Source organism: Nycticebus coucang, chromosome 12 (assembly GCF_027406575.1).
Source record: "Nycticebus coucang isolate mNycCou1 chromosome 12, mNycCou1.pri, whole genome shotgun sequence".
NCBI lineage: Eukaryota > Metazoa > Chordata > Mammalia > Primates > Lorisidae > Nycticebus > Nycticebus coucang.
Window position 1 is genome coordinate 67,661,622 of NC_069791.1, and position 23,634 is coordinate 67,685,255.

At 42.6% G+C, this 23,634-nt stretch overlaps 1 protein-coding gene across 1 annotated transcript in view; it reads left to right on the top strand.

Annotated features, from left to right (window-relative positions):
* The window catches only part of LOC128560897 (small integral membrane protein 10-like protein 2A), a 77,420-nt gene extending 54,418 nt beyond the window's left edge, over positions 1 to 23,002 (top strand). Inside the window, exon 3 of the mRNA XM_053554504.1 lies at positions 22,987 to 23,002. The gene's annotated coding sequence lies outside the window, so the exon portion shown is untranslated. The remainder of the gene's footprint in view (positions 1 to 22,986) is intronic.
* The last annotated feature ends 632 nt before the right edge of the window (positions 23,003 to 23,634 follow it).

Consider the following 23,634-nt stretch of genomic DNA (forward strand, 5'->3'; position numbering starts at 1 on the left):
GATTTATGATTCATTTGTAATTAATAGAATGTGGCACGAATGACATTTGATGACTTACAAGGCCGGCTCATAAAGAGCTGTGCAGCTCTTGCCTTGTTTGCTATAACGCTTGTGTGTGGAACCTTGAGTTGTCATCACGTATGAGACCTTACATAAGACCAACATATTGTGAGGAAGCCCAAGCCATGTGGGAGGTCACATGCAGGTGTTTTGGCTGACAGTATTGGTGGTTGGACATGTGAGCGAAGATGCCTCTGAATTATTTCAGCCCCAGCCATCAAGTTACCCTCACACCTCCCAGTCTTTAAGTCTTCCCAGCTAGAGCCTCTGACATCATGAGGCAAGAACAAGCCATCTTTGCTGTGCCCGGTGTTATTTCCTGACCCGTAGACATATCAACAGGATGAAATGGTTGTTTTGTACCTCTAGGTTTTGGGGTGGTGTGTTAGTAGTATCTGAAACAGTAAAAATGATGCTGTCATTCAGATGCATTGCTGAATGCATCAAGCTTGTCTCTCTGTCTCCTGTCTTGACCCTCCAAATCTTTATACCCCACATTCATATTTATAAAATCCAAACATGGCCCAGGTGCCTCACTTGCTTACTTGGATCCTACAGTGACTCCCAGGGGCAGTCGTCTACAGTTAAAGTCTAGAGCAATTAATCACAGCATTAAAAGATACACAATTTAGAGAAATGTAAGTCACTACAATGAGGGACTTTACTTCACTTAATTCCAGCCCAACCTGGAATAAGAATAAATGAATAAAACCCCACCCTCCCTGGGGGAAAAAAAAAAAAGAAAGAGTAAAGAATGCGCGAAAAGCTCAAAGTGTTTGATATATCTGGAAACAGAAAGTAGACATATATAAATACTTTGAGTCCCCCTATCTGTGAAAAACTATATGTAAACCCTGTTAAGCCCTGACGATTCCAGATATAAAGTTTTTTTGTTTTGTTTTGTTTTGTATTTTGCAGTTTTTGGCCGGGGCTGCGTTTGAACCCACCACCTCCAGCATATGGGGCCGGTGCTCTACTCCTTTGAGACACAGGTGCCACCCTGTTTTGTTTTTTTTGAGATAGAGTCTCATGTTGCCCTTGGTAGAGTGATGTGGCATCACAGCTCACAGCAACTTCAAACTCTTGGGCTTAAGCAATTCTCTTACCTCAGCCTCCCAAGTAGCTGGGACTACAGGTGCCCACCGCAATGCCCGGCTATTTTTTTGTTGTAGTTGTCACTGTTGTTTAGCAGGCCTGGGCTGGGTTTGAACCCACCTACCTCGGTGTATGTGGCCAGCACCCTAACCACTGAGCTATGGGTGCCAAGCCAGACATAAAGTTTTTTAAATGATATGTTTAATTGCAATATTTACCATCTACAATTTTGCAAGTATGTTGGTATATGGAAAAATGCAACGCAATGTATTCCTACAGGCTACTCAAACACATAGCAGCTCTCCGGTGGGTAAACAACCCAGAAATGTAGGTTTGGTAAGTCCCTTGGGGGCTTACTAAGAAGAAACATAAATGCCTGCTCACCAGGCCAACAGTTTCCTAAAAATTCACCTTGTAAATATCAGCAAATGGAGCAGATAAAACTTTGAACTTAAAATGTAATTAATATTTGCTTTTTGGTAAATACATCTTAAAGGCCATTTCCCTTCAGAAGTTGTTTTTAACTGATCGTTTGGAATATGAGATTCCAAGAGAAGCCACCGTAAGTCACATCTGTTCAGGAATTCAAATGCGAGAACTTTCTTCTTTGTTACTTGCACAGAGTATGTGGCTAACGTCACTTTGGAAAATATAGTAAAACTTCACATTGAACTGAGAGCAAACAAAGAAAGCCTTTGCAAATGGAAATCACTTTAAAAAATGTCTTTTAACTGTTAAGTTTTGCCTTGAATGTGGCTACTTGCCACTGTCATTTTTCAGAGCTAAGGTTTCTTGAATAAAGCTGAAAATTCTTATGTTGAAAGGCACTTCCTTCTGCTATGTTATCACCTTCCTGGTTTTGTCTAATCTCACTCAGATTGCAGTCATATTTCTTGGTCTTTTTAATGTGTGTATTAAAATTTCAAGCATAGAGTCTTTGTTCTGTGGTCTTGACTTTTTGTGCACTCTTAGACATATTTTGGGACTCTTACAAAGAAGAATGTTTGCTTTAAATATTCTTAATGCCTTTAAGCCTACTTTGTCATGTTCGGCTTCTTACATTTTCATGTGTTCTGATGAGATATTTTATTTAGAGAGTTTTTTGTTTTAATTAAGCCCATCTTAGGAGGTGCTCAGTTTTTGCCAAAAATGTGCTTTCTCCTTTACAGATCAGTTATATTTATAACATTCATAAACTAAGTTATTAGCAAAGGCAAAATTTTAGCTACACTGTGGCTGTGTCTTCGAAGTTCACGGGAGAATTAAAGAGAATCAGAAGAACAGGCTAAACCAAAATGCCATGACAAATCAAGATACTATAAACATGCATGGGTTTTACTTTCAGTGATTTTTTTTTCTTAAATGCTGGTTTTTAAAAAAATTGTTTTATAGAACAATTTCTCATCTCTGAAAAGAATGCTAAGGAAGGTTGCTATTTTTGTGAACATTTGGTGTGTTTTATTTTTTAATGTGCCTGCTTTAATTAACTGTGGGGAAAAGCTACAGTGGAAACTTCATTCTTCCTTTGTTCATTTAGGCTCCATTTAAAGATTAAAGCTTTTTTCCCTGACTATTATATATACACAGAATACATAGGAAATACAGAAAAATGGAGATGGGAGAACTAAAGTTATCTATAGATCCCTTACCAAAAGGTAACCGATGTTATTATTTTCGTCTATTTTGTTGGTAATTTTCTTTAATTTTTAAAATTTTTTTGTAGAGACAGAGTCTCACTTTATTGCCCTCGGTAGAATGCCATGGCATCACACAGCTCACAGCAACCTTTAACTACTGGGCCTAGGCAATTCTCTTGCCTCAGCCTCCTGAGTAACTGGGATCACAGGCACCTACCACAACACCCCACTATTTCCTTGTTGCAGTTTGGCCAGGGCCAGGCTTGAACCTGCCACCTTCGGCACATGGGGCCAGTGCCCTACCCATTGAACCACAGGTGCCGCCCAGTTGGTAATATTTTATATGTAACTTTTTTCTTCTTATGTGGTTAGATCATATTGTATATGTATTTCTTTTTTCTTTCCTTTTTTTTTTTTTATTAAATCATAGCTGTGTACATTAATGCTATCATGGGTCACCATACACTGTTTTTATAGACCATTTGACATATTTTTATCACACTGGTTAACATAGCCTTCCTGGCATTTTCTTAGTTATTGTGTTAAGACGTTTATATTCTACATTTACTAAGTTTCACATGTACCCTTGTAAGATGCACCGTAGGTGTAATCCCACCAATTACCCTCCCTCCTCCCATCCTCCCCCTCCCTCCCCTCCCTCTCCCCCTTCCCCATATTCTAAGGTTATAACTGGGTTATAACTTTCATATGAAAGCCATAAATTAGTTTCATAGTAGGGCTGAGTACATTGGATACTTTTTCTTCCATTCTTGAGATACTTTACTAAGAAGAATATGTTCCAGCTCCATCCATGTGAACATGAAAGAGGTAAAGTCTCCATCTTTTTTTAAGGCTGCATAATATTCCATCATGTACATATACCACAATTTATTAATCCATTTGTGGATCGATGGGCACTTGGGCTTTTTTTTTTTTTTTTTTTCGTAGAGACAGAGTCTCACTTTCTGGCCCTCTGTAGAGTGCCGTGGCCTCACACAGCTCACAGCAACCTCCAACTCTTGGGCTTAAGTGATTCTCTTGCCTCAGCCTCCCGAGTAGCTGGGACTACAGGCACCCGCCACAATGCCTGGCTATTTTTTGGTTGCAGTTTGGCCGGGGCCGGGTTTGAACCCGCCACCCTCGGTATATGGGGCCGGCGCCTTACCGACAGCCACAGGTGCCACCCGGCACTTGGGCTTTTTCCATGACTTAGCAATTATGATTTGGGCTGCAATAAACATTCTGGTACAAATATCTTTGTTATAATGTGATTTTTGGTCTTCTGGGTATATACCTAGTAGAGGAATTATAGGATTGAATGACAGGTCTATTTTTAGATCTCTAAGTGTTCTCCAAACCTCTTTCCAAAAGGAATGTATTAATTTGCATTCCCACCAGCAGTGTAGAAGTGTTCCCTTTTCTCCGCATGCACGCCAACATCTCTGGTCTTGGGATTTTGTGATATGGGCTAATCTTACTGGAGTTAGATGACGTATATGTATTTTTTATCTTGCTTTTTATTGTTGTAAAATATCCATAGTATACAATTTATCCATTTTTAAGTGTATGGTTCTGTGGCATTATGTACAACATTTATTGAATAAGCATCACCATTATCCACCTCCAGAATTTTCATCTTCCCATACTCAAACTATCCCCTTTAATTCTCCCGCTCTTCCTGCTCCTAGCTCCTGGTCACTACCATTCTACTTTCTATCTATGAATTTGTTATACTGATTCCCAAACAACATTATCTCACAAGTGTTTTTCCATATCATTAAGAATCATTTCATGATTAATTATATAGTAGTCCATTGTCTGGATTTGTACAATGACTTACTGAGCTGTACCCCTACTGTTGGACTAGGCTTTTTCTACTTTTCCAGTATAGAAAATTAGTATTCAAGACATTAAAAAATGATCTGTACTTCTGGATTTTTTTTTGGATGAATTCCTAGAAGGGGACATTACCAGGTGAAAGGGTATCAACATTTTAAAGGCTTTTTTTTTTTTTGTAGCGACAGAGTCTCACTTTATGGCCCTGCATAGAGTGCCGTGGCCTCACACAGCTCACAGCAACCTCCAACTCCTGGGCTTAGGTGATTCTCTTGCCTCAGCCTCCCGAGTAGCTGGGACTACAGGCGCCCGCCACAACGCCTGGCTATTTTTTTTTTTTTTTTGGTTCCAGTTTGGTCGGGGCCGGGTTTTAACCCACCACCCCCGGTATATGGGGCCGGTGCCTTACCGACTGAGCCACAGGTGCCGCCCCATTTTAAAGGCTTTTAAATGGTATTACCAATTTGCTCTGCCTCAAGGATTTCATCAGTTCACACTCTTGGCACGTGTGCACATGTTGAATTCTTTGGTGGGGGGTAAAAGTACAGTGAAAACTAAGCATAATGAGATATAGTTACTCCTTCTTTTTTTTATTTTTTTATTTTTGAGACAGTCTCATTATGTTGCCCTCGTTAGAGTGCAAAGGCATCTCACAGCAATCTCAAACTCTTGGGTTTAAGAGATTCTCTCACCTCAGCCTCCCAAATAGCTGGGACTACAGGCGTCCACCACAACGCTGGGCTATTTTGTTGTTGTTGTTTAGCAGGCCCCGGGCCGAGTTCAAATCTCCCAGCCCTAGTGTATGTGGCCAGTGCCCTAACCGCTGAGCTACAGATGCCCAGGTATAGCTACTCTTATAAATAATTCCACAGGAGAACTTTTTGTGGCGTACTGTTGTGTTTCAGCCGCATACGTTGTAAGAACTTCCCATCAGATTTCAAATGTCACAGATGTTTTTCTGCTTTCTAATTCCTGAGCTGTCCTCCTTGTACCTTGGTGAGCTAGAAGGTAGCCTCTAAAATGAGCCAGGACTTAGCTCTGAAACTGTGTGACTGTGGGAAGCTGATCACCCCTCTGGGTCTCCTGGTTCACTCTGAATGTTTGACTGATTCTAAATCCCCAGGAAAAATGGGACACACATAAAACCTCAAGGATCATGTGAGTGCTGATGAGGAATAAAGAGTGATTGCTTAATGGGATCTTTTGAGGCCTAGAGTTCAAGACTAGCTTGAGCAAAATAGCTAGAACCTGTCTCTACAAAAAGTGAAAAAATTTGCTGGATATGGTAGCGGGTGCCCGTGGTCCCAGCTACTTGGGTGGTGGAGACAGGGGGATCGGTTGAACCTAGGAGTTGGAGGCTGCAGCAAGTTATGAGGATGTCACTGTACTGTAGCCAGGCAATAGATTGAGACCCCGTCTCAAAAAAAAACAAAACAAAAAACAAAACACAAAAAACCCCCCACAATTATAACAGCTGGAAGTGACTTTGGAAGAATGTAATTTAGACATATCTTCTCTTACCTCTATTTTAATGTAATTGAGACATATCTTCTCTTGCCTCCATTGTATCCTGTGCTCACATCACTGTAGGGTGGACAGTCACATCATTAGACCATTTTCTCCTTTCTTTGGAGCAGAAATCTATGCCATCAGAAGTGGAGGTTCAGAGGACTCACCAGAGAATGGGAGGCCTGAGCTACATTTTAAACATGTTGAGTTTGTCAGGGAAAGAAAGGGGATAGGTCAAAGGAAAAGGAAAAGACACAGGCAACTTTTTTTTCTGGAGACAGAATCTCACTCTGTTGCCCCAGGCCAGCACTCTGTGAGCATCACAGCTCACAGCAACCTCAAGCTCCTGGATTCAAGCGATCCTCTTGCCTCAGCCTCTCAAGTAGCTGGGACTACAGGTGCTCACCACAATGCCTGGCTAATTTTTCTATTTGTAGTAGAGACAGGGTCTCACTCTTGTTCAGCCTGGTCTCAAACTCGTGTGGCCTGAGAGTCACAGCCTCTTCATTACTTCTTGTCTTGGATTTTTCTAGGAGACATTTTGTTTTCTATGCTCCATGACAGGCAGATGCAAGGTGTATAATTAAATGTATCTGTTATTAAATTTCACACCTAAATGAACGATTGTTGCTGAGGTGCACAGCAATGTGAGGAAGCAAAATGTGCTTCAGAATTCACAGAAACTTCAGACCCTCTTGGTGGGGTGGGAATGAAAAAAATCCTCCAATAATCAAGCTATGCAAATCAAGTCCTCTCTACTGGAAACTTCTCATTGTGTCCTATATATGCCACTTCAAAGGAAGAATACCTAGGATTTAAACTGATAAATATAAATCAGCTCTTAGTTGCCAGTGGTGCCTGGGGACCAAGAGGATACAAAACAAACATATAGCATTCATATTGCATGTTAGTTAATAACATTAGAATTTCTTCTCTCAAATGTTCTATGAGTAGCAAAACAGGACTATGTGGAAGCTGGTTCTTTTTTCTTTCTATTTTTTTTTTTCTTTCATCCATCCTAATCATGTGAAGTATCAATGATTCAAGGGCTGGGTATTCATTGCCCATGTAAGAAGCAACTGGAGAAATATTGGAAGATGCTCCTGTAAAAGAGGCTAGAAATTAAACAGAAGGTGTCACATGTGTGGTCCTCTAGAAAAACCAAAGTTTTATTTGTTTTCGCTGAAAGTCTCTCCCAGCCCTGGCGTTTCCTACCAGAAGGAAAGAGTCTGCTGTTTTATCTTCAGAATCAACAATTAACTGGCTCCACAGCAGGCAGAGATGACATAGTGGGCATCTCCCATTGGTTTCTGGCTGTAGGGGATTCAGATTAGGGCCCAATAGCAAGAGGACTTTCACAGAAACCATCTTTCTTTCATGTTCCCTCTCTTTCCATGTTCTAATTATTAGGAAATAATTTTTCCTTTTAATTCTCATGGCTGCTTTTTTGGACCAAGCCAAAGTGCACTTCATCTTTTTATATTTTCTTTCATTCTAATCACAAAATCCCTCCAGGCTAAGCCTCCTTCTCAGAAACCTGACAATTAGGAGAGGAAGCCTGTCTACTCCTAACACTTCATCATCGCCCCATTATAAATAATTAACCTGACTTTATGCTCAGAAAAGAAATGGATGGGGGGGCCATTGGCAGTGCTGCCTGGGAGGTTTTTCTCATGGGTTTTTACCCCAATCACAAAATCCAGGAAGCAGATAGCCCTTTCCATTAACAGGAATGAGCTGTCTGCTTTTGAACACTTAGGGAGGAAACCACAGCCGAGACACTTTTCTTAGGCACTTAAACTTGCGATTTGCTCATGGAGCCCTTGTTTGAGGCCCCAGGCAGAATTTCCTCCTACCCAGATCTTACAGTCTCCCTAAGGGAAGCTCCTGGCTGCAACTGCCACCACACAAGCTGAGTTTGATCTCCTGCCAACTCAATCTTATCCTTGGGGGTGACAGTGGAGGGTACATCCAGGAGGGGCTGTGGTCACTTCAACTCAGATTCAGTCCCTGGCTAAAACGATCAGGGTGAAGAGGTGGTTGGTATTGTCTGTTGTTTCTTAAATTGAGGTGAAATTCACATAACATAAAATCAACCATTTTAGACACAAAAGGACAAATGCTGTATGATTCCACTTACATGAGGTCCCTGGAGTAGTCAAGTTCACAGAGACAGAAAGTAGAACAGTGGTGGCTAGGGGCTGAGGAGGGGAGATAGGCAGGTGTTGTTTAATGGGGACAGAGTTTCAGTTAGGGAAGATAAAAAAGTTCTGGAGATGGATGGTTGTGACGGTTGCATGACAATGTGAATGTGCTTAATGCCACTGAACTGTACACTTAGACATGGTTAATGACAAAATTTAAATTATATATATTTATTGCAATTATGTATATAATTTTTATTTTTTATTTTATTTACTTATTTTTATTTATTTATTTAAGACAGAATCATACTCTGTTGTCTCCAACTGTTGCCATGGTGTCATAGCTCACAGTAACCTTGCCTTAGCCTCCTAAGTAGCTGGGACTATAGGCACCTGCCATGTCACCCAGCTATTTTTTCTTTTTTTAATAGAGACAGGGTCTCACTCTTGTTCAGCTGGTCTTAAACTTCTGAATGCAATCTACCCTCCTTGGCCTCCCTACAGGCGTGAGCCACCACACCCAGCCTATATACAATTTTTAAAATAGTCATTTTAAAGTATACAGTTCAGGCTTGGCACCCATAGCTCAGTGAGTAGGGTGCTGGCCACATACACTGAGATTGGCGGGTTCAAGCCCAGCCCAGGCCAGCTAAACAACGACAACCACAACCAAAAAATTGCTGGGTGTGGGCGGTGCCTGTGGCTCAGTGGGTAGGGTGCCAGTCCCATATACCGAAGGTGGTGGGTTCAAACCTGGCCCTGGCCAAACTGCAACAAAAAATAGCCAGGCATTGTGGCAGGCGCCTGTAGTCCCAGCTACTTGGGAGGCTGAGGCAAGAGAATCACTTAAGCCCAAGAATTTGAGGTTGCTGTGAGCTGTGATGCCACAGCACTCTACTGAGGGTGACATAGTGAGATTCTGTCTCAAAAAATAAAAAATAAAAAAAATAAAGTATACAGTTCAGTAGCATTCAGTATAGTCCCACTGTTGGGCAGCCACCACCTCTATCTAGTTCCAAAATATATAAACCCTACCCCAAAGGAAACCCCATACCCATTAAGCAGTCACTCCTCATTCTACCCCTGCTCCAGTCCCTCACACCACGAATTTGCTTTCTGTCTCTATGGATTTACTTATTCTGGATACTTCCTATAAATAGAACTATGCAGTATGTAGTCTTTGTGCCTGGCTCCTTTTCCTTTCAAGTTCATCCACCTTGGGTCATATGTCAATGGTTCCCTCCTTTTTATGGCTGAGTAATATTCCAGTGTATGGATTTAACCCCATTTGTTTATCTTTTTACCCATGAATGGACATTTGGTCTGTTTTCACCTGTTGGGTATTGTGAATAGTACTGCTGTGAGCACTGGCATACAAGGAATTGTTACCTCTGCTGGGATTATTTGGCTGCTTTTTGCTCTCAGTTTCTTTCCGTCCTTACCAAGAGGGCTCCCAGGTGCCCTTCCTTACCCGTGGCCAGTTTGGTCCTGCTGGGGCCTCCTGGAGCTTGTGGGACAAGTAATGCTTCTTGGAGAACCTGCTGGGTGACATGTCTCAGAGGGTCACAGCACTTAGCTGGCCACCCAGCAATTAGGAGACTGCACTGTCATATTTCCTGGGGAAGGTGCCTGAAGACATGGTCTGGCAGTTCTGTCAGGCATTGGTTTTCCAGAAGCACTCAGAAGATGTCTCAGCCTCTTGGGGTCAGGCACAATGAGAATCTGCTTTCCTGAGTCACCTCTCAAAGAGCCTTAATTTCAAGTCTGTGGGCATCTGTCTTGTTTCATCTTTAGTATTAATAAGGTGTGTAAGAAAAGAAGACCCTGAAAAAGGGGAGGGAAGGACAGTGAGATCAAAATTCTGTCCCAGCGTGGACCACTCCGTGGGGCTTGGGAACTGCTACTGCCCGAACACATTTGACAGAGAGTTAGCTTCTGTCAAATGAAGAGGCAAGATGGGCTTTTAGGCACTGATAACATTAAAAATTGTCAGTCATGTGGGCAGCGCCTGTGGCTCAGTCGGTAGGGCGCCGGCCCCATATACCAAGGGTGGCGGGTTCAAACCCGGCCCCGGCCAAACTGCAACCAAAAAAAATAGCCGGGCATTGTGGCGGGCGCCTGTAGTCCCAGCTACTAGGGAGGCTGAGGCAGGAGAATCGCTTAAGCCCAGGAATTGGAGGTTGCTGTGAGCTGTGTGAGGCCACGGCACTCTACCGAGGGCCATAAAGTGAGACTCTGTCTCTACAAAAAAAAAAAAAAAAAAATTGTCAGTCATGGAATTCCCTTGCTATGTAATTTCCATAGTTTTTAAATTTATTAAGGTGAAATTCACATAACATAAAGTTAGCCAACTCAGTGGCATTTAGCACATTCACCATATTGTGCAACCACCACCAAAGGATTTGTGTCAGTCTGAAAGGAAATCCAAAACCCATTAAGCTGTCATTCCCCACCCCAAATCCTTTGCCCATGAGCCACATGAAAATTCAATCTTTTTTTTTGAGACAGAGTCTCACTATGTTGCCCTCAGTAGAGTGCTGTAGCATCACAACTCACAGCAACCTCAAACTCTTGGGCTTAAGTGATTCTCTTGCCTCAGCCTCCCAAGTAGGTGGGACTACAGGTACCTGCCACAACACCTGGTTATTTTTTTGTTGTTGTTGTTTAGCAGGCCTGGGCCAGGTTCAAACCTGCCAGCCTCGGGGTATGTGGCCAGAGCCCTAACCACTTAGCTACAGGATCAAGCATGAAAATTCAATCCTAAGTGTCAGTTTCTGACCCCTGAATCATTGCCTTCACAACCTGGTAGGGGCTCAACAAAGATGGGACAGAGTTAGGAAAAGACGAAGGCACAGAGAAGGACATTGGTCATGTTAGTGTTGGGGACTCCTGAACATGTGCTGCTCCCAGGGCCTGGGGAGTACCTGGAATATTTTCCTGTTTTTTTATTCTAGATGCTAGATGGCACAAGAGAAAGAACAGAGGCAGCAGAGGCAGGATGTTTGCCATTCTGATAATGGTGGTGGTGATTGGTGGTAATAGTGGTGATGGTGTAGTGGTCGTATGGTAGTGATGGTGGTGATGATGGTGGTGGTGGTGGTGGTGATTGGTGGTAATAGTGGTGATGGTGTAGTGGTCGTATGGTAGTGATGGTGGTGATGATGGTGGTGGTGGTGGTGGTGATAGTGGTGGTGATGGTGGTGGTTGTGTGGTGGTGGTGGTGATATTGGTGATAGTGGTGGTGATGGTGGAGGTGGTAGTGGTGATTGTGATGGTGGTGGTGGTGATATTGGTGATAGTGGTAGTGATGTTGTGGGTGGTAGTGGTGATTGTGATGGTGGTGGAGGTGGTTGTGATGATGGTGGTGGGATATTGATCAGGCGCTGGGCAAAACTCAAGCTCCCTAGTTGCTTGCTTATTATCCTAAATTCAAGAGATAAAAGGATGCTAAAGATCAAGAGAGAGATATCTGGAGGAATTTGCCTCTACTCAGGAGAGGCTGAGAGAACTGAAAGCCTTTTAAGAAATTAGGACACTCTCTCAGTCTGAGTCACCTGCTCTGGTAGGGTGTCTCCCTGTGAAAGTCCAGAAGGCTTCGTTTCTTGTCTCCTTTGAACTTGGCAGCTTGCAGGAGGTTAGAATGGCCATGACTAAGCTCCAGCCAGCTGACTCGGAATCTTCTGAAAACGAGCAGGCGCCGAGAAGAGAATGTGCCCTGGGCAGTACATTTATGTGGCGGCACCAGAATGTGATTTTTGTTTGCTTGTTTTCCAGCTCCTCTTTTACACATAGAAAAATGCTGCATGCTTGAGGGTGTGTCCCTTTTTCCTTTTGTAGAAGACAGTTCTTCACTTCCCAGATGGATTCAATCTGGGATTCATCCTCTTTGTGTGGGAGCCACACTGACTGCTTCAGGACAGCAAAGACTTTCCTTCCTTTGGTCTCCTTAGCAAAAGCCTCCACTTGCCAAAGACCTTCCAAAAAACCAAATGTAACAGTAATAGTGTCCTAGGGCTGTTGTAACAAATAACCACAAACCGCTTGGTTTAAAAACAACAGAAATTTATTCTCTCACAATTCTGAAGGCTAGAAGTTTGAAATCAACTTTGTGATTGTGATGATGGTGGCTGTGCACCCTCTGAGGGTTCAAGGGGAAGATCCTTCCAGGCCTCTCTTCCCATTTCTAGTGGCTCCCAGGAATCCTTAGATTCATGATCTGCATTACTCCAATCTCTGACATGTGGCCTTCTTCCCTGTGTCTCTTTTTATTTATTTATTTAACTATTTTTAGTATTGAATTTGATCAAGAAGAATGTCTTCTCTTCTTATAAGGTTGACAGTCATTGGATTTAGGGCCTCCCAATCCACTATGACCTTGTCTTTTTTTTTTTTAATTAATTTTTATTTATTTATTTGGTTGCATTTTGCCAGGGCCGGGTTTGAACCCACCACCCTTCGTATATGGGGCCAGCGCCCTACTCACTGAGCCACAGGTGCCACCCACTATGACCTTATCTTGCATCTTCAATGACTCTATTTCCAAATAAAGTTACTTTCTAAGGTTTTGGGAGGACACGAATTTTGGGGGAGATACTATTCAGCCCAGTACACACAAACTCCAAATGGCAGCCATGGTCCCTAAATCTCAGACCTACAAATCTGATCTGCACAAATCTTTAGAAACACAGAGGCAAAGCCAGACTGCCTCTGTTCCTCCCCTTCTCTTTTAAGGAATATTGCATTTTGGTTTGTTTGGAGGTTAAAACTTCCTGTGTCTCCTGTCCCGTTTCTCAGTCAACACCAACTTGATCCGAGGTAGCCACTGTGTAGTTGGGGTTCTCTCTGGAGTTAGAAGTGTAAGGGCTCATTGTGGGCCATGTGGTGAGGGGGCTGGATAGCAGGGGAGAGCACAGGTGAGACACCTGGGAAAGGACAGGGCAAAGAAGGGCCTTGGCTGTGAGGTGGTTTTGCATCTTATCCAGCCAGATGGGGAGTCCCAGGGCAGAGGCCGCTTGTAAAAGGAAGCCTGAGATGTTCTCATACCCTCTGTTTCCTAATTTCCCCCCTTGATGACTTCTCATGTTAACTATAGTAAAATATAAAAACCAGGAGACTGACAATGGCACAAGTCATGTGTGCAGTATCACATATGCAGATCTGTGTGACCACCACAGCAATCGGGGTACAGAACTGTTCTATACCACAGAAGTCTCCCTCCTGCTATGCCTTTAAAGTCACACCTGCTGTTGTCCCTACAATTAGTGCCAAATCACTAATTTATCTTTCATCTTTATAATTTTGTCATTTTGAGATTTTTTTTTTTTTTTTGAGACAGAGTCTTGCTCTGTAGTCCTGGGTAGAGTGCATCACAGCTCACAGCAACCTCAAACTCCTGGGCTCAAGCGATCCCTTGCCTTAGCCTCTTAAGTAGCTGAGACTACAGAAGTGTGCCACCATACCTGACTAATTTTTCTATTTTTAGTAGAGCCAGGGTCTCACTCTTGCTTAGGCTCCAACATTTTTTTTTTTTTTTTTTAGACAGAGTCTACTTTGCTGCCCTCCGTAGAGTGCCATGGCATCATTAACTCACAGCAACTTCGAACTCTTGGGATCAAGCAATCTACCTGCCTTGGCCTCCTAGAGTGCTAAGAATACAGACGTGAGTCACCGTGCCAGGACAAGAATGTTATATGAATGGATTCCCAAGTATGTGACCTTTTAAGATCGGCTTTTTACTTTTCTCTTTCTTTCTTTTTCCTTTTTTTTTTTTTTTTGAGACAGAGTCTCACTTTGTCGCCCTCAGTAGAGCGCTGTGGCGTTACAGCTCACAGCAACCTCCAGCTCCTGGGCTTAGGCAATTCTCTTGCCTCAGCCTCCTGAGTAGCTGGGACTACAGGCGCCTGTCACAATGCCCAGCTATGCTTTTTTTGTTGTTGCTGTTGCAGTTTGGCCGGGGCCGGGTTTGAACTGGCCACCCTTGGTATATGGGGCCGGTGCCCTACTCACTGAACCACAGGTGCTGCCCAGATTGGCTTTTTTCATCCTGCATGACACCCTTGAGGTCCTTCCAAGATGATGCATGTATTGACAGTTTGTTCACATTTTTATTGCTGGGCTGTATTCCATATTATGCATGTACCAGTTTAACTATTCACCTATCATAGGACACTTTAGTTGTTTCCCGGTTTTGGTTATTGCAAATAAATCATGATGAGCCTTCAGGTCTATGGTTTTGGGTAGACATAAGCTTTCATTTTTTTGTGATAATTGTCTAGAAATGTAATTGCTAGGTCATATGATAAGTGTATGTTTAGTTTTTAAAGAAACTGTCCAACTACTACTTTCCAGAGTGACTGTACCATTTTACATTCCAGCAAGGTATGAGAGATCTAGTTTCTTTGCATCCTCTTTAGCATTTGGTGTTGTTACTGTTTTTATCTGTTCTAATATGTCTGTAGTAATGTCTCATGTGGTCTTTATTTACATTTTCCTAATGGCTACTGGTGTTGAACATCTTTTCATGTGATTATTTTTCATCTACACATCCTTTTTGGTGAAATGTCTGTTTGCGTCTGTTACTCATTTTCTAATTGGATGATTTTTTACTGCTACATTTTTGGATTTCTTTATACATTACAGAAATGAGTGCTTTGTCAGATATGCAGCAAATATTTCTCCCTAAAAAATATTGGATATATTTTCTCCCTACATGTAGCTTTTCATCTTTTTAATTGAGATTTTCACCCAATGACCTTACTCTTTACTAGTAACATCTACAATTGCTCTATAGAGCAAAAGTTTCAAATTTTGATGATGTTCAGTTTATTAATTTTTTTTCTTTCATGGATTATGCTTTTGGTGTCATGTCTAAGAATTTTCACTAAGCCCTAGGTCCCAAAGAGTTTTCTCCTGTATTACCTTCTAAAAGTTCTGTGGTTTTATACTCAACATTTAAATCTACAGCTCATTTTGAGTTAATATTTGTAAAGTTAAGTTTTGTTAGGTTTAGGTTTTAGGTTGTTTTGCCTATAAATATCTGGTTGCTCCACCACCATTGTTAAAAAGACTATGCTTCCTCCAGTGAATTGCTTTTACATCTTTGTTAAAAATCAGTTGGCTTCTGTGGCTTGTGTGGGATTATTCTTGCCTTCTCCCCTCTGTTCCATTGACCTACATTCTCTATCTTTCCACCAATGTCCCTAGGTTTTTATTACTATAGCTATATAGTAAACCTTGAAATTAGGTAAAGTGATGTCTCCCACTTGGGATTTGGATATGAATTGCTGTAAACCTGTGTCTCAATTTGGGGAGAATTAACATCTTCACAATGTTGAGTACTCTGAAGATAGAACGCAATATGTCTCTCTATTTAGTTATTTGAGTCCTTCCTTCCTCCCTTCCTTCCTGTCCTCCTTTTCTTAATCTTCCTCCCCCTTGCCTTCCCTCCCCTCTTTCTTTCTTTTTGGAAGGTAAGGTTGGTCTCTCTCTGTTGCCAGGCTAGAGTGCCATGGCATCTGCTTACCTAGCTCACAGCAACCTCAAGCTCCTGAGTTAAAGCGTCCTCCCTTAGACTCCCAAGTAGCTGGGACTTCAGGTGTGTGCCACCACACCCAGCTAATTTTTCTTTCTTTCTTTTTTTTTTTTTGAGGCAGAGTTTCACTTTGTCACCCTTGGTAGAGTGCCATGGTGTCACAGCTCACAGTAACCTCAAACTCTTGGGCTTAAACGATTCTCTTGCCTCAGCCTTCCAAGTAGCTGGGACTAGAGGTGCCCGCCACAATGCCCAACAATTTTTTTGTTGCAGTTGTCATTGTTGCTTAGATGGCCTGGGCCAGGTTCAAACCCACCAGCCTTGGTGCAGGTGGCCAGCGCTGTAACCACTGTGCTACGGGTGCTGAGCCAAATTTTTCTTTTCTTTTTTTTTTTTTTTATAGAGATAAGATCTCACTCTTGCTCAGACTAGTCTTGAACTTCTGGCCTCAAGTGATCTTTCCACCTCTGCCTCCCTAAGTGCTGGGACTACAGGCCTGAGTCATGGTGCCTGGCCTTCCTTTAATTTTTTTTTATCACTGTTTTCTGATTTTCAGCATACAAATCTTGTACATGTTTTATTAAATTTACACAAGCATTTTTTAAGGACTTACGCATTGCACTGTATTTTAAATTTTGGTTTCTGTGTTCATCAACAGTATTTAGAAATACAATTTTTTTTTTTTTTTGCAGTTTTTGGCTGAGGCTGAGTTTGAACCCACCACCTCCTATATATGGGGCTGGCACCCTACTCCTTTGAGCCACAGAAATACAATTGTTTTTATATATTGTTCTTGTATCATGTGACATTGCTGAACTCTTATAAATTCTAGGAGGTTTTGAGATTTCCTATGTAAATGATAATTTTATTTGTAAATAAGGGCTCTTTTATTTTGTTCTTTTTCATCTATATGCCTTTTATTTCTTTTTTTTGTAGAGACAGAGTCTCACTGTACCGCCCTCGGGTAGAGTGCCGTGGCGTCACACGACTCACAGCAACCTCTAACTCTTGGGCTTATGCGATTCTCTTGCCTCAGCCTCCTGAGCAGCTGGGACTACAGGCACCCGCCACAACGCCCTGCTATTTTTTTGTTGCAGTTTGGCCGGGGCTGGGTTTGAACCCACCACCCTCGGCATATGGGGCCGGTGCCCTACTCACTGAGCCACAGGCGCCGCCCTTTTTTTCTTTTTTCTTTTTGTTTATTTCTGAGACAGAGTCTCAAGCTGTTGCCTTGGGTGGAGTGCCATAGCATCATAGCTCACAGCAACCTCAGACTCTTGGGCTTAAGCGAGTCTCTTGCCTCAGCCTCCCAAGTAGTTGGGACTACAGGCGCCCACCACAAAGCTCGGCTATTTTTTTTTTCCGCAGTTTTTGGGCGGGGCTGGATTTGAACCCTGCACCTCTGGCATATGGGGCCGGTGCCCTACTCCTTTGAGCCATAGGTGCCGCCCACGGGCTATTTTTTTTGTTGTTGCAGTTGTCATTGTTGTTTTAGCTGGCCAGGGCTCGGTTCGAACCCGTCAGCCTTGGTATATGGGTCTGGCGCCCTACCCACTCAGCACAGGTGCTGCCCATCATTTCTTACTTTATTGTCCTGGCTAGAACTTCAGGTACTATGTTGAGTAGCAATAGTGAGAATGAAATCCTAATCTTAGGGGGAAAGCATCAGTCTTTCAGCATTAAGTATAATGTTAGCTATAGGGTTTTGTAGATTTTTTTAGATCAAGTTCAGGAAGTGCCCATCTATTCTAATGTCTTTGAGTGTTTGTTTTGATTTTAGACAGAGACATGGCCTCACTTTGTTGTTTAGGCTGGTCTTGAAGTATGGCCTCAAGCCATCCTCCTGCCTCAGCTTCCCAAAGTGCTAGGATTACAGGCATAAGCCACCACACCTGGCCTGAGTTTTAATAATGAGTGGGTGTCAAATTTTGACAAAGGCTTTTTCTGCATTAATTGACATAATCATGTAATTTTTCTTATTTGCCTGCTAATATGTTAGGTTACGTCAACCGATTAATGAATATGGAACTAATCTTGCATCCCCGGAATAAACCAATCTTGGTGTAAAATTCTTTTTTATACATTGATGAATTATGTTTGTTAGTATTTTGTTAATGAATTTTGTGTATATATTCATGAGAGATATTAATAGTACATTATCCCTTTTTTTGTACCGTCTCTGGTTTTGGTATCAGGGTAATACGAACTTTATAAAATGAATGTGGAAGTGTTCCTCCCTCTTGTCTTTTCTGGAAGAGATTGTGTAGAATTGATATTAATTTTTTTTTTATTGTTGAGACAGGGTCTCAAACTGTTGCCCAGGCTGAAGTGTAGTGGTGCCCTGGTAGCTCACGGTTACCTGGGTTCAAGTGATCCTTTTGCCTCAGCCTTTCAAGTAGTTGGGACTACAGGTATGCCCCACTCTGCCAGATTAATTTTTCTATTTTTTGTAGAGACAGGTTCTTGCTCTTGCTCAGGCTAGTCTCAAACCCCTGGCTTCAAGTGATCCTCTTGCCTCAGCCTCCCTTTCATAAGGGCAAGTGCTGGGATTACAGATGTGACCCACCATGTCAGGCCAATATTAATTCTGTGTTTGGTAGACTTTTCCAGTGACCGTATCTGAGCCTAAAGATTTTTTTTTCTGGAAGTTTTAAAACTATGAACTTAATCATTTTCTTTTTCTTTTTTTTTGTAGAGACAGAGTCTCACTGTACCGCCCTCAGGTAGAGTGCCTTGGCATCACACGGCTCACAGCAACCTCTTAACTCTTGGGCTTACGCGATTCTCTTGCCTCAGCCTCCCGAGCAGCTGGGACTACAGGCGTCTGCCACAACGCCCGGCTATTTTTTTGTTGCAGTTTGGCCGGGGCTAGGTTTGAACCCGCCACCCTTGGCATATGGGGCCGGCGCCCTACTCACTGGGCCACAGGCGCCGCCCTCAATCATTTTCTTAATCATTATAGGCTCTTCAAATGATCTATTTCTTTCTTTTTTTTTTTTAGATAGTTTGACTATGTTGCCCTGGGTAGAATGCTGTGGCGTCACAGCTCACAGCAACCTCAAACTTTTGGGCTCAAGCGGATTCTTACCTCAGCCTTCCAAGTAGCTGGGACTACAGGTGCCCACCACAACACCTGGCTATTTTTTTTGTTGCAGTTGTCATTGTTGTTTAGCTGGCTTGGGCTGGGTTCAAAACTGTCTTCCTTGGTGTATTTGGCTGGTGCCCTACCCCCTGAGCTACGGGCGCGGAGCCACAAATGCTCTATTTCATTTTAGGTAAGTAGTGGTAATTTTTGAGGAATTGGTCCATTTCTTTCAAGTTGTCAAACTTATGAGCATAGAGTTTTTTGTAGTATGTTCTTATAATCCTTTTGATTTCTGCAGGGACTATTTCCTTCTTTCTTTCCTTTTCTTTTTCTTTCTTTCTTTCTTTTTTTTTTTTTTTTTTTTTGGATTCACTGCTATGAGTTGTAATGCTTCTTTCTTTTTTTTTTGTAGAGACAGTCTCACTTTATGGCCCTCGGTAGAGTGCCGTGGCCTCACACAGCTCACAGCAACCTCCAACTCCTGGGCTTAAGCCATTCTCTTGCCTCAGCCTCCCGAGTAGCTGGGACTGCTTCTTTCTTGATATTAGTGATTTGTGTCTTTTTTTCCTTTGTCAATTTTGCTTGAAGTTTGTCAATTGTATTGATCTTAAAAAAAAAAACAGCCTTTAAAAATTAATTAATTTTATTGTGGTAAAATATTCATAACGTAGGGTGCTGTTTTACTCTCATTGCTTGCAAGACTTTTTCCCCCCTTCTCTTTCAGAGTTTTCCTATGATAGATCTTGGTATGGACTTCTTTGGAATTTACTCAGCTTCTTGACTCTGTAGTTTTATGTCTTTTCCTAAATATAGGAAGGTTTCAGGCATGATTTCTTCAAATATTTTTCCAGCTTTGCCCTGTTTCTTTTCTTTTTCCAGAACACTCCAATGATATGAATGTTAGATCTTTTGTTATAGTCCCACAGGTCCCTGAAGGACAGCCCCCTTTCTCTCTGTTGTTCAGATTGGACAATTGCTTCTTGTCTTCAAGTTCGCTGATTGATCTGTCTTCAAGCCCAATGATTGTGACCTGGTGTGGTGGCTCATGCCTGTAATCCTACCACTCTGGGAGGCCAAAACTAGTGGATTGCTGGAGTTTAAAAAAAAGTTTAAAAAAAAAAAAGTTCATTGATTCTTTCCTCTGTCCCTTTCATTTTACTATGAGCCCATCTGTTGATTTTTTTACTTTTTTTTTTTTTTGATACAGTTGCACTATGTCACTCTTGGTAGGGTACTATGGTGTCATAGCTCACAGCAACCTTGAACTCTTGGGCTTAAGTGATTCTCTTGCCTCAGCCTCCTGAGTAGCTGGGGCTACAGACACCCACCACAACACCTGACCACTTTTGGTTGCAGTTGTCATTGTTTAGCAGGCCCAGGCTGGGCTTGAAACCGCCAGCCTTGGTGTATGTGGCTGGCACCTTACTTAGTGAGCTATGGGTGCCGAGCCATATTGATTTTTTTTTTTTTAATTTTGGGTTTTCTTTTTTAGTTCTATAATTTCCATTTGATTCTTCTTCATATCTTCTATTCCTTTTTTGCATTTATTTGCTGAGACTTTTTTTTTTTGTAAAGACAGAGTTTCACTTTATCACCCTCGGTAGAGTGCTGTGGCGTCACAGCTCACAGCAACCTCCATCACCGCAACTGCGGGACTACAGGCACCCGCCACAATGCCTGGCTATTTTTTTGTTGCAGTTTGGCCGGGGGCTGGGTTTGAACCTGCCACCCTCGGTATATGGGGCAGGCGCCCTACTCACTGAGCAACAGGCACCACCCTGCTGCGACTTTTTAATTTTTCATTTGTTCCCAGTGTGTTCATTGACCCTTTTTCCTTTCTTTTTTTTTGTTTTTGAGACAGAGTCTCAAGCTGTTGCCCTGGGTAGAGTGCCATTGAGTCATAGCTCACAGCAACCTCCAACTCCTGAGCTCAAGCAATTCTCCTGCCTCAGCCTCCCAAGTAGCTGGGACTACAGGCACCCACCACAATCTCCAGTTATTTTTTGGGTAGCTGTCATTGTTGATTGGCAGGCCCGAGCTGGATTTGAACCAGCCAGCTCCAGTGAATGTGGCTGGTGCCCTAGCTGCTGAGCTATAGGCGCCCAGCCACTGACCTTCTTTCTAATGACTGCTTTAAAATCTTTTTTTTTTTTTTTTAAGAGACAGAGTCTCATTTTGTCGCCTTCAGTAGAGTGCTGTGGTGTCACAGCTCACAGCAGCCTCCAGCTCTTGGGCTTAGGCAATTCTCTTGCCTCAGCCTCCTGAGTAGCTGGGACTACAGGCGACTGCCACAACACCCGGCTATTTTTTTGTTGCAGTTTGGCTGGGGCTGGGTTCAAACCCGCTATCCTCGGTATATGTATGCTGATTTTGGTGGAGGCAGGGCTGGCTGGAGTAGAGCATTATTATCTAAAAATTGTCTGTCTTGCTATGCTATCATTTGGATGGAGAGTATAGCCTTTTTTTGGTCTTCCTCAGTTGGTGTTTCTGGTTTCTTTCTTTTTTTTTGAGATCGTGTCTCACTTTGTTGTCCAGTAGAGTGCCATGTTGTCATAGCTCACAATCTCAAACTCTTGGGCTCAAGTGATTCTCTTGCCTTAGCCTTCCAAGTAGCTGGGACTACAAGTGCCCACCACAATGCTTGACTATTTTTATTTTTTAAATTTTTATTTATTTATTTATTTTTCCACTGTTTGCCTAATTTTATTTTATTATTTTTTTGTGTGTGTGTGTTTTTTTTTTTTTTTTTTTTGGCTGGGGCTGGGTTTGAACCTGCCACCTCCGGCATATGGGACTAGCGCCCTACTCACTGAGCCACAAGCGCCACCCGCCTAATTTTATTTTATTTTATTATTTTTATTTTATTTTACCTGGCTATTTTTAGATACAAGTTCTCACTCTTGCTCAGGCTGGTCTTGAACCGGTGAGCTCAGGCAATCCACCTGCCTTGGCCTCCATGTGTGCTAGGATTACAGGCATGAACCACTGAGTCCCGTCTTGTGTTTCTGGGTTTCTGCACAGCATCAAGACTAGGACAGACAAGGCACAAAGAAAGCCCAGGGACTTCACCTCTGGATTGTTTCATGGGTCTTGAGACCTCTAGTCTATTTGCTTTCTTCTTTCCTACTTTTCGAGTCTTCTTATGTTTGTTTCATATACAACGTTCATAGATTTTAGTTGTATGGGAATATATGTCCACTCTACTTGCTAGAATCTGAAGTCCACATTATTATTTTTTTTTTTTGTAGAGACAGAGTCTCACTTTATGGCCCTTGGTAGAGTGCCGTGGCCTCACACAGCTCACAGCAACCTCCAACTCCTGGGCTTAAGCGATTCTCTTGCCTCAGCCTCCCGAGTAGCTGGGACTACAGGCGTCCGCCACAATGCCCAGCTATTTTTTGGTTGCAGTTTGGTCGGGGCTGGGTTTGAACCTGCCACCCTCAGTATATGGGGCCAGCGCCTTACCGACTGAGCCACAGGCGCTGCCCCAGTCCACATTATTTTTAACAATAAAAGCAATCAGGAAGTTTCAGAATCTGTCTAATGTGTTGCTAAAGGAGGGGAAAAAGAGATTTAACATTGTTATCAGGTACCCCAATAGGAAGAAATAGTATCATTTCATATTTTTCTTCCAGTGAAGTAAGCATCCTCAATAGTTTGCTTATGTATTTGAAACCTCAGTGATAAACTTAAACCACATCAAGCTAAAAACATATTAGTTAAAAAAATATAACTCTAAAAATCAAATGTTTATGATTAATCTATTATTGAGGGGGAAGTATTTGAGTTGGGTCTGCACAGTAGATCCCTCCTCTTTTTGTTTTTTCTTTTCTTTCTTTTTTTTATTTTTTTGAGACAGAGTCTCACTTTGTCACCCTTGGCAGAGTGCTGTGATGTTGTAGCTCACAGCAACTTCAAACTCTTGGACTGAAGCGGTTCTCTTGCTTCAATCTCCCCGGTAGCTGGGACTATAGGCACCCGCCACAACACCCAGCTATTTTTTTGGAGATGAGGTCTCACTCTGGCTCAGGCTGGTCTCAAACCCGTGAGCTCAGGCCTCCCAAGTGCACGGATTACAGGTGTGAGACCGGCTCACTGTGTCCAGCTTCTTTTCTTTTCTCTCTCTTTTTTTTTTTTTGTAGAGACGGAGTCTCACTGTACTGCCCTCGGGTAGAATGCCGTGGCGTCAAACGGCTCACAGCAACCTCTAACTCTTGGGCTTACGCGATTCTCTTGCCTCAGCCTCCCGAGCAGCTGGGACTACAGGCGCCTGCCACAACGCCCGGCTATTTTTTTTTTTTTTGTTGCAGTTTGGCCGGGGCTGGGTTTGAACCCGCCACCCTCGGCATATGGGGCCGGCGCCCTACTCACTGAGCCACAGGCGCCGCCCTCTTTTATTTTTTCTAAGAAAAAGAGCCTTGCCTGCTGCCAGGTGATGTGGTGAAGTTTCCAGGGCCCTCATATGACTCTGGGCACTACAGTCTGATATGTCTTTTCTTCACTAAAATTCACTGATAGCTGGGTACATTGGTGCATGTCTGTAGTTTCAGCTACTTGGAAGGTTGAACCAAGGGATCACTTGAGCCCAGAAGTTTAAGGTTGCAGTGAGCTAGGATGATGTCATTGCATGCTAGCTGGGGCAACAGAGCAAGACTCTGTCTCAAATAAAGAAAAAGAAAAAAAAGAAAGAATTTCTAAACCAGAAAAAAAAAAAAAAAAGGAATAGGTTGTTGAACC